At 38.7% G+C, this 10011-nt stretch overlaps 1 long non-coding RNA gene across 2 annotated transcripts in view; it reads right to left on the bottom strand.

Moving 5' to 3' along the window:
* Positions 1-32: 32 nt before the first annotated feature.
* LOC136041274 (uncharacterized) overlaps positions 33-10011 on the bottom strand; it is a 36429-nt gene continuing 26450 nt past the window's right edge. For both annotated transcript variants that reach the window (XR_010620992.1, XR_010620991.1), the window contains 2 exons: positions 4339-4447; positions 33-353 (listed from right to left, as the gene is read on the bottom strand). This is a non-coding gene — a long non-coding RNA (uncharacterized LOC136041274). The remainder of the gene's footprint in view (positions 354-4338; positions 4448-10011) is intronic.

Here is a 10011-nt window from a genome sequence, read left to right as displayed (position 1 = left end):
CGATTGTAATTGATGTTAAATACATAGGGCAACAAAAGTGAGACAATAGGGCCCCCTTGAAGACCCACAACATTTACTAGCGACAATTTATCTGTGCAAGAGAGAATTTTCTCTTTCACAAGATTCAAATTGTCTCTTTTCTCTTTATTTTCAATAATCACTTTGGAAGATATTCGTCCGATTCAGGAACATCTTTAATCTTGTAGCACGTTTTAATTTTTCTCGATTTCATCCTCTTCAATTCGTTTGTCCGCCTCTGTTTTAATTTATTGTTCTTTACTATGTCATCTGGCTCTATTGGAGTTTTCTCCATGTCTTCTGGCTTCTGGACTTTTGAAGTGATCATTAAATTCCTAAAAAAATAAGGCAATAATCTATCATCATTTCTATTCAAGTCGGTGTTTGATAGTAATATCAGCAGGAACAGAACTGGGCGAGGGGGGGGGGCAAATGGGGGATTTAAATAAGAGCTCTGAAAGACGATATCTTTCCAAACATCAAATTTCACTAAGCTCCAATCACTCCTTCGTAAGTTAAAAATACCCCATGTATCTAATTTTTCAGAATTACCCCCCCCCACTGCCCCAAAGAGAGTGAATCCGTTCTGGTTATGTCAATCAGGTATCTATGACTTGTGATTATTTTTCCCACCAAGTTTCATCCTGATCCCTCAACTCTAAGCGTTTTCTAAGATTTTAGATTCCGTTCCTCAACTCCCCGCAATGTCACTGGATCCAGTCGGGATTGAAAATAAGAGCTCTGAGACACGATATCCTTCAAAATATCAAATTTTATAAGATCCGATCGCCCGTTCATAGGTTTAAAAATACCTAATTTTTTCTAATTTTTTCCACCAATTGTTTCCCACCTAATTATTTTTCCCACCAAGTTTCATCCTGATCCCTCCCCTCTAAGCGTTTTCCAAAATATTAGGTTCCCTTCCACAACTCCCCGCAATGTCACCGGATCCAGTCGGGATTTAAAATACGAGCTCTGAGTCACGATATCCTTTCAAATATCAAATTTCATTAAGATCCGATCACCCGTTCGTAGGTTAAAAATACCTCATTTTTTCTAATTTTTCCGATTTAACTGTAACTTCGTAGATACAAAGTGCCATAAAAACTAAAACCAACAGAAATTAAATAAAAAATCATAGTGAACAAAACATAAAATAGGTACAAATATAAACTAAATTGAATACGCATATCAAGCTTGAAATGGCAAAAAAAATCCTTACAAACAAGAGTTTGGCCACTGCCCCCTTCTCTCACTGTAAAAATCTAAAACTTACTGCGTAATTGGCGCTTTACTGAAACTATATGTGTTTTGAACATGCTATGGAAAAAACTAGTAAAATCAAGGTGAATATGTGATATATAATTATATTCTTCGCGCTGTGGATACCAGCGAACATAAGTAATCGCTATAAGTGAATACGACACACTACTGGTGTTCGGGTCCTGGAGGGAAGGCGGAAAATCAGCTCCCGTGATTTTTGGAATAGTATGACATTTCTTTTTTGTGGATGAGGAGGGAGTTCGGGCCATGGGTAAGATGGCTAGGGATCCCCTCCCATGATATTTGGATTAAATATTGTTAATAAGTGGATTTTGGGGTGAGGCAACAGAGAGAGGGCAAGGGGTTAGATCATATGATTTTTGGATTAAAATTTATTGAATAATTTTTTTATTGGGAGTGAGGTCAGCTCCCATAAATTTTGTATTGGAGTACCCTAATATTTTTTTTAGGAGGAGACGGGTTGAGCCATTCAGCAGGTGACATTGGTCAGCTCTTAAGATAAAATATAGTTAATAACAAACATTTTTTGGGAGGGGGGCTTGGACTTTGGAGGGAGGGGAAGGAGGCAGTTGCAAGGAATTTTTGAATAAAGTAGCTTTTAATAATTTTGTTTGGAGAGAGTCAAGCCATGGAGGGAGGACCAGAGGTTAGCCCCCGTGATTAATCGTTGATTAGTTTTTCTGGGAGGATAAGCCATGGTGGGACAGGGGTCAGCTCCCACAAGTTTCAGACTAAAATATCGTTAATGAATTGTTGGTTTTGTACGGGGAGGGGGTATGGCCAAAGAGGACCAGTGGTGATTTCCTATAATTTTGAAATTAAATTAAACCATTTTTTTAGGGGGCATGAAGGTAGAGCCAGCTGACATAAGTGACAACCCTTCCATGGGGCTATGGGGGTTTATACTGACCCTGAAGTTTCTGTATTTTGGTCGTTGAACTATTTTCAAAAACAGGTATCTCACAATTTTTATTGGATGTATTTGGGGTTAAAGAGAGTGTGAGGAGGATAAGTCCTCTGATGACTTCTGACTCGTAAAATGATACTCGATATACAATGATATTCTATTGAACTATATTCGATTTACAATGGAAGAAGCAAAATTTTTAAGTTTACGAAACAAATAATTGAAGAAAAAACGGGTTTAATATTTTTAAATAAAGCAGTGACAACAAAATAAAATAAAAACTACACTTTAAACTAACAAAAAATAAAAATACTCCGAATATTTCGGCCCCACCTCCGGGAGCCTTTCTCAACGGGAAAAAAAAAACAAAAAGGGAGAAAATTACAACATTTAAGACTATTTTTAAGACATTTTAAAAATGCCACGACAACTAAACCAAACTAAAAATATAAACAATCAAATATAAAAGAAACAAGAACTCACATTTTTAAAACAAACACTCCCGCACTTGACTGTAACTTTAGAAAAAACTGCAGTAATTGTTTCTATTGGCTAAAAAATTATAAAATTATAAAAATTATTTTAAGTTTATACCATCATCCCTTCCATAAAACGCCTAACTGGCAAACACTCCAGGGCAAAGACTTGCCCCTAGGCCCTTAGAGGTTGTGTTGACCCATGACAATTTTGTTATTTCGATTTTTTTATCTTTATTTAACGAAACAACTGTCTGAACATTTTTATCAGACTAAATTGGAGAAAAAAGGGCACAGGGGAGCTGGCTGCCAGCCAAACACTTTTGACTCTTAAGAGGGGCACTAGAACGTCCAAATTCCAATCAAATGAGCCATCTACAAGTTTATCTGACCACATTTTATCTATATATTTTATGAAAACAAAACATAAATGCCGTATGGCCTTTACCATTGACAATGCTATAGCGTTACCTCTAAAAAAAAAACTTGTGGCAGCTTTGAAAGAACCTTGCAGCACTTGTTGGCTCTGCCAAGTAACCCGACCTTCACTATTATTCCCAATAATATATCCCTAATATTATTAGATTGTCTTGATATATTATTGCTTGATGTGCGAGCTACATCCTCGAACGAGGCATCTGCAGTAAAAGCTTAAAATTCTGCTGTAGCGTTTGGGCAAAGTGCGCATTTGGGTATTGTGAGTAGTGCATATTTCTCAACTTTCACCAAATTTTCAGCCTGTTTTATCGTTTCTGTTCTTAATTGTCTGAACCTTTGCATAAAAATACAAAGTGTTCTAAATTAATCTGTGAACCGAAAATCCTCCATAATTGTGCCCTTCCGTAAGATTTCTGCTAGAAAAGGGCCTCATTATGTAATCTTTCAGCAGAAGGGCTTCATACCATAAAGAACAGTGCGGAAATATAGTGTTGATTCCAGGAGGGTTTTTTTCTTTGGGGGAAGAGTCCTGGTATCTGTACTTTCGATGCGCTTCCCAAACTAGGACTGAGAAAATACAGCACCGTAACTCCCAAATCCCTGAGGGAAAATAACACTAAGATAGTTGTTATAATTATAGATCCTAGGACCAGAATGGAAAGGACAATGAAACCTGATGTGGTTACCATCTTTTCATTTTTCTTGTGTTTTTTTTTGCTTCCACTTTGCTTAACAAATAAAAAAAATATATATTTCTAGTAAAGCGCGTAAATTCATGTTTTTTCATTCCATTAATCAGGAGAAGCTCATTAAGCAAGTTCAACTGCCCTTGTTTCTCTTTTTCGTTTTTTTTTTGAAGGTACCCACTTCCCCCTCTTCTTTCTTTTCTGAGAGCCACTGGCACTGTCGTTTTATTCGGAAGCAACACAATAACTAAAACAACGTCATTGGAAATATTATCATTTGTAATGTTTAGACTTTTTCAACAAACCACCAGATGATGAAAGTAGCGATATTAAAAACAGGAAAAGGTTTTTAAATGAGTTATTAGTTACTTTGGTCTATAGAGAAAGTAGTAAGCGTGATTCTTATGTTTTTGTCTGAAAGCTTAATTTCCCAGCATCTCTACTAAATAATATCATTGTGACCTGTGATTCCAATGGAAAAATAAACTTTAAAAATTTTGTAGGGAGCAATCAATTATGTGCAACATACCTCACATCCCCACAAGGAGGCGTATTTATGTAGAGATGTAACCGGACACCTTTCTTCAACTCCAACTTTTTCTTCGAATTTAAGAAAAGGATGCTATTGGTAAAATTTCCTATAAGAAAAAAAGGAGCAAATTAAAACAATTATTCGATTGAATTCGCATATGTTACAGTCCCAAATAGTTGAAGAGGTAAAAATTAATTTCAAATTAATAATTGGTTATTTATCTATAAACCATAGACATTAAGCACCGTAAATCCCCCCAAGCCCCCCCCGCGCGCGTAAGTTGTTACGCGCCATTGCAGTTGTGTCCCTGTGTCCTCACCTGTGAATATAGAAAGATATATATAATATATATATATATATATATATATATATATATATATATATATATATATATATATATATAAATAAATATATAAATATATATATATATATATATATATATATATATATATATATATATATATATATATATATATATATATATACTGGTGGGGCGCCTCGCGCCCCCCAAGCCCCCCTGCGCGCGTAAGTCGTTACGAGCCATATTAGTTACGCGCCATTGTAGTTGTGTCCCTGTGTCCCACCTGTGAATATAGATAGATTTATATATGTGTTACAAACTACGTAAAACTTGCGAATATACAACATTCTTGGCTTTCCCATTGTCTGTGCATATATAAAGCCTTATGTACTAATAATGACAGAAACATGGATTTCGTCTTCGGCTTTGGCCATTATCGACGGGTACTCCTGTTACATTTCCCCACGCTGCAGCGCATCAGGTGAGCCTATGACGCACGGTGGCGGTGTCGGTTTCTACTGCAAAGAAAACATGCCTCACAGGATCCTGGATGTCTCAGTGCCAAAGACCCATGACATCGAAGTTTCATGGCTTTGGGCACGACCAAAAGGCCTACCTCGTCAAGTGTCGTCACTGATATATGCCATAGTATATTTCCCTCCAAGAGGACCATACCGCCGACAACTAGTGGAATATCTCCAACAAAGTTGCGACCTCATCAGAACTAAATACCCATATGCTGGAATCTTTCTTTGCGGGGACTTCAACGACCTGAAGCCGAACTGGATCGAAAGCTCTACAGCCCTTCGTCAAATGGTTAATGTAAAAACAAGAGGAGAAAACACCCTCGATTTGATCTTCACTACACTTGGTGATTTCTACTTAGATCCCTCGGCGGAAGCACCACTCTCAACCAGCGACCACGCAACTGTTCTATTGCGACCAAAGTCAACAGTGGAACCTAGTAAACCAACTCAGTTCACTTACCGTCCGCTCACAGAGGAAGGCATAATTGGCTACAGAGAATGGCTCAACTCGGTATGCTGGTTCCGCCTTTTCAAAGACGAAAATGCAAACAGCATGACCGAACTCTTCTATGAGAAAACGTCTCGAGAGTACGAACGATTCTTCCCTGAGAAGAAAGTTACAATTAAGCCACAGAGCAAACCATGGGTTAACCCGAACATAAAAGCTGCAATGAGAGAGCGAGACATGCTTTACAAGACAAAGCCCCATTGTGATGAATATAAACGGAAGAGAAATATAGTAGTGAGACTACTAAAGCAAGCTAGGCGTCTGGTTGGACACCAAATATTCGCTAGGTTGTCAGCCAGTGATCCAAGGAAGTTCCACACAACTGTACGGAAGTTAATAGGACAGCAGAAGTCAAAATCTATTCTGAAGGACGAGCAAGGAAAGAATTTAACCGCAGAAATAATTAATGCCCACTTCTCAAATATTTGCCGCAAACAGCCTCCCCTCAATACTTTACCACAGAATGGTCCGATTGAAACCATCCCTGTCATCACAGTTTCCCAGGTCCAAGAAAAGCTCGAACACCTAGATATTAGGAAAGCCTCTTACCCCGGCGAAATTCCTATAAGGCTGATACACGCATGCTCCTCCTTCCTGGCCACGCCATTGGCTATGATGTATAACCAGTGTCTATTGGAAGGCGTTTTTCCAGATAAGTTTAAAAAGGCATATATCACACCTATTCCGAAGAAAACATCACCGACCTCACCGTCAGACCTTAGGCCGATTTCGAAGACGCCCATCATCTCGAAAGTCTTTGAAGACTTTATTCTACAGTGGCTACTAGCAGAAGTAGAACATAAAATCGACCCTATGCAGTTCGGTTTTCGTCGAGGGCACAGCACAACACATTATCTGGTCAGATTACTTCATGATCTACTAGAGCATCTAGAAATTTCGGAGGCCCTTGCTGATATAATAATTTCTGATTTCGTGAAAGCTTTCGATCTCCTTGACCACGAGACTGTTATCAATGAAGCCCGTGCCCTGGAGGTCTCGCAGTTTCTGCTGTGCATCATCGCAAGTTTCCTTTCTGGTCGTCAACAGTGCGTACAACTTGAAAACGGAGAAGCATCCAACTTCCAAGACATCACATGTGGAGCAGCCCAAGGAAGCAAGCTAGGTCCCATCTTATTTGTCATTGTAATCAACCGACTGATGAGACAACATAAACAAAGGTACAAGTTCGCAGACGACTGTTCAATAAGTCTACTACGATTCCTTCCACAAACACACGACCAACTCGAGCCCCTGGTTGCAGAGCTTCGGGATCAAGCTGATCAAGTGAAGCTCCAGCTAAGTCTTGAGAAAAGCTGTGTGTTGCGTGTCAACTTCCTAAAGAAGAAGAGCATTGACGAACCTGCACCTCTCCAAACAAAGAAATCAGTTAAAATACTCGGCATCACACTAAGTGACGATCTTAGGTTCGGAGATCACATCAACCAGATCACAGCAAAAGCAGCTGGTCTTCTAAAATCCTTTGCAAATCTCAAAAGGTTTGGAATGACAGAACAACTCCTTCTTTCGTGCTACAAAACTTATGTAATGCCCATAGTCATGTATGGCTGTCCTGTCTGGCACCCATCGCTCACAGAGAAAGACAGAAGTCAGCTTGAAACAATTCAGACAAGAGCCTGCAAAATAATTCTTGGATCAAATTACAAAGACTACGAAGAAAGCTTGAGCGAACTCAGGCTCCCAACCCTGGATGAAAGGAGGCACGAAACACTGATGAAGTTTGGAGCTGACATCCTGAAGTCCACAACGCACCAAGATATCCTGCCTCAGTTTAATTCAGTGACTCGCGCACACAAGACGAGGGTGGCAACTTTTAAAGAGGGAAAAGAACTGTTAGAATGCCCACCTACACACTCAACGACAAGACTTTTAAACTCCTTCGTTCCATACTTCGTGAAGCACTACAACGACAATATCCTCAAATCGAAGTGATAGCTCATCATGTGTGTTCTTTATGTTGCGTCTTTTTGCGTTTTCTATTTTCTTTTTTGTTTGACGATACCCATGTTATTGCATTGTGATAAAGGGAAAGAATAAAGATTATTATTATTATTATGCAAACGCTCTTTTTACAAACAAACAAACATGCATACACACAACTCGTTTTTATATAGATAGATAGATACAATACAAATTAACTGCGTAAAACTTGCGAATATACAACATTCTTCGCTGTCCCATTGTCGGTGCATATAAATAGATTGTCAGGTTTACCGACCCTCGAACATGCAACGTACAATTGTCCATGGGAAAAACAATTTGTATTAAGATCTATACCGCATTTTTCTAATTATTGCCCTTGAGCTTTGTAGATGGTGATTGTAAATGCTAATCGAATTGGGAATTGCAATCTTTTAAATTGAAAAGGCAGATCCGTTGGAATCATGGGAATGCGAGCAATAAGAACAGCCTCACCCTCAAAAGACCCTGTCAAGATTGTTGCCTCTATTACGTTTTCCATTGTTTTTTTTACGGCAAGTCGCGTGCCACTGCAAAGCTTTGAAGGGTTCATATTTCGTAACAATATTATTGGTAGGCCTATTTTTGGTTGTAGCACGTGTGGTGGAAACCCTGTGAGATCCAGGGAATTTAAAAATTCAGATGGATAATTAACCACTTCGTTTGGTTCCACAACTGTGTCGACTGACTTGTAGAGGACTGCCTGGTTTCGAATCCTGGTCAAAACAATATTGTTGATTTCGTGGACGTCTATATTTTCGGCTGCCAGAATCGCTCGTTCACTTAGCCATTTATGATTTTTATAATTGGTTAGAATATTCGGAAATACTTTTTCAATCAATTCATTTTTGAACATCGCTAAATTACAGAATTCAGCAGGTAGTTGTACACGTCCTGAAATTGAGTCTACTGGGAGCTTTCCGTTTCCAATTGCCAGCAATTGATCTGAAAATGTTTGACTAGAGTCATCGCTTTGCAATCGGACACACATATTTGTAGTTAATTTTAATGTCTTTACGTGTGCCCATAAATTAAAATTTTTAAGGTAAGCATTCATTTCGTCTGCAGGGGTTGATCTAAATATTATAGGTAATGTTTGCCTGAAATCTCCCGCAAGCAATATTAATGTGCTGCCAAAGGGTTTCGAATTCCGTCGCAAATCTCCCAAAGATTGATCCAGAGCCTCGAGCGATTTTTTGTGTGCCATTGTGCACTCGTTCCAAATAATAAGTTTGCATTGCTGCAATACCTTGCCCATCCCAGATGATTTTGAAATATTGCACGTGGGAGTTTCTGTAGAATGCAAATTCAGAGGCAATTTCAAAGCGGAATGAGCAGTTCTTCCACCAGGCAGCAACGTTGCGGCTATTCCAGACGACGCAATTGCCAACGCTATATCATTTTTTGATCGAATTGATACCAGAATCAGTTTTATCACAAACGTTTTACCAGTACCTCCTGGTGCATCCAAAAAGAAAATTTCTCCAACGTTGTCATCGACACAATGCATTATCGTATCATAAATGTCTTTTTGCTCCGACGTTAACTTAGAAATGTTATTTTGTACATACGACAATAGATCACTCGTGCTGTAACTTTGTTCACGATCCAATTCCACACATGTCGAAACAGCAGCGGTACGATTAGGTGAAGGCATTCCCAAATCCTGAAGAGGTTTGTTTGCCATACATACGCACAAATCTTCAATAATAACTAAAGTGTAGTTATAAATTTCTGATGTAAAATCAAAAGTCATATCTGACGTCTCTAACCGTTTTCGATGGAGTATATCTTCGAAAATTTTCGATTTATATTTTTCCCATAACTCTGTAGGAGCTAAAGGAGAGCAAATTGTTAGTATGATTCCAAACAATGCACGAATTTGACTTGGAGTTGATGTTTCGCACGCGTCATTGATGCAATTATCCAAGTGTTGGTCATTCTCCAATAAATTCAGAGCTTGGCATGCACACGCTTTCTTGAGCGTGTGGCAAATGCTGTTGGACTCTCCAGAAACGCTAACAATACTAAATCAATGTCAAATGCAGTCATTCCTGACTTAGCTGAGGGACTTTTGGTCAAAAATGAGGAAATTGAAGTAGTGAGAGAGTTCAAATATCTAGTCAGCATTCTTATGCAAGATGCCAATCCTGAAAGAGAAATTTTGTGCCGAATAGCATTGGCTGGCTCTGCCTTCAATTGTCTCAGAAATGTTTGGAGAAATAGCAAATATTCCCAGAAGCTAAAACTCAGAATTTATAATAGCAATGTCCTCTCCGTCCTTACATATGGTTGTGAAACTTGGAGTATCACTGCGCAACTAGGAAAACGACTATGGGCATTCGATAATAACTGCC

The sequence above is a fragment of the Artemia franciscana genome, unplaced genomic scaffold, assembly GCF_032884065.1.
Source record: "Artemia franciscana unplaced genomic scaffold, ASM3288406v1 PGA_scaffold_1186, whole genome shotgun sequence".
Lineage (NCBI taxonomy): Eukaryota > Metazoa > Arthropoda > Branchiopoda > Anostraca > Artemiidae > Artemia > Artemia franciscana.
Note: the sequence above shows the minus strand (reverse complement) of the source record. Positions and strands in the feature narration are given on the sequence as shown.